At 49.5% G+C, this 1,790-nt stretch overlaps 1 protein-coding gene across 2 annotated transcripts in view; it reads right to left on the reverse strand.

Annotated features, from left to right (window-relative positions):
* Positions 1-1,790, reverse strand: part of DPF2 (double PHD fingers 2) — a 13,752-nt gene that overhangs the window by 11,222 nt on the left and 740 nt on the right. The gene's annotated exons all lie outside the window — the stretch shown is intronic.

Consider the following 1,790-nt stretch of genomic DNA (forward strand, 5'->3'; position numbering starts at 1 on the left):
GGGTGGCTCTCAAAGCAGCCATAACAGATTACTTGGGCACAGCTTACTTAGTACGTTCCCAAGCAAAGACACACACCACACACGTGACGATGACAACACAAGACAGCCTGGCTTGACTCAATGAGCTGTAATGACTGCAATTTGAGGGAAGCATGGATCGTGTGTCGGAGAGTCAAGAGAAGGGAACAGGCTCACATCAGCTGGCCTTTAGGAGGCAGCCATGTCCTTACCACAGAGGAAAATTGGATAAACAAGGCTGAGTGCAGCAGCTCCTTTGTTTCTGCTGATGGGAATTGATACTGACACTGGAAGTCAAACGGAAGGAAGGGCGAGACCGACTTTGGGCTGCGAAGTCCGAGCAAGGAGGCTAGAAGTGGTTTGGGGCAAAAGAGTGAGAGATGTTCCATCAAAGCTCTTGTAGTTAAGTGGGATTTCAGAAGGCGGTGCAAACGGTCTCGAGAGTAGAGAACTGGCAATGAAATACCTCAGCTGGGGCAAGAGAGGATCTGACGAGGAGAGATTAAGAGAGAATGAGAAAGAATTTACACATAGGAAAATTCTTCTTCTAGAACAAGATGCAAGTCAGAAAAGATGCGCTAGGAGTCCTGACCTCGATGTATCATCTCAGCGGTTCAAAGAGCAGGCACACGGCGAGCAAGAGAAGCTCCTGAAAGGCATCTCTCTCCAGGGTGACAATGGTAGAGGGAGGACAGAAGCCCCTTCTTAAACAACAAGATCTGTAGTGAAATGTATTAATTGTGGCGCACGGCCCTCCGCAGCTACGACAGAGGAGAAAGTTACTAGTGCTCAGGATCCGGTGGGGTGACACTCACAACCTCTGTAGTTCCTTGAAGAGAAATAAGAAGTCATGCTCTGTACAAAGAGGCAACTCCTCCTCTTTAGCTCTACCTGAAACGCTTGGCAACTCTATTTCCCTGAAGAAAGTCTTCCAACATCAAGTCTCATTACCTACTAACTCTCCAAACCTAGGGAAGTCGGACATTCCCCCAGTACGGTAAGATTTCTAAGGTAGGGCCTCTGATTCTTTGCTGGGAAGTATGAAACCTTTGTAAACCCCCCCCCCTTACAATGGGATTTGTGTGTGTGTGTTGTGTGTGTGTATGTGGGGGGGGGCATCAACAAAGAGAAAGGCAGGGAAACAAAGAAAGAACATCCGAGTCAGGAAGGATAACTATACAAACGGTAGAGCAACAGCGACATTTCTAAATTGAGGGAAATGTCAGCCTGAAGAAAGAGCTGGGGGAAACTGGAGTGGGCAGATCAGAGAGAAAGATAATAGTGTTAGGAGGCGGGGGTAGCCCAAAGAGGAGGCAGGATGGAGCTGAAAGCAAGTCAAAAAGGAAGAAAGAAAGGAAAAACCCACAAGACAAGAAGGCACTTAGCACTTAGCTTAATGGAAGTGGGAACGCATTCTGGAAGAAAAGGCTCCAGGCAGAGAAGGGGGGGGAGCAACATACTCTAAAAAGGCTCTTGGGAAGAGTGGGGGCTCAGCCCACCACAAAGGCAGAGGAGAAGCTGTGAGCGCTTGAGAATGGGTGCCAAACCTTTACCTTGTCATCCAGTCAAAATCCCAAAGCACGGCCCGGACAGCCAGACACCTTTCACTTTTCCTGCCGCTGCACCAAGCGCGACGTCCCCATTAAAAAGAGCTTGCTCTCTTCGCCCAGCGGGCACGAACCCATGCCCATCTTCGCGGAGGAGGCCGGGTGACATCAAGTCCCAAAGCATCTTGGACTCACAGCCAACAGGCCACTCTCCATGTCCCCCAA

The sequence above is a fragment of the Suricata suricatta genome, chromosome 11 (genome assembly GCF_006229205.1).
Source record: "Suricata suricatta isolate VVHF042 chromosome 11, meerkat_22Aug2017_6uvM2_HiC, whole genome shotgun sequence".
NCBI classification, from domain to species: Eukaryota; Metazoa; Chordata; class Mammalia; order Carnivora; family Herpestidae; genus Suricata; species Suricata suricatta.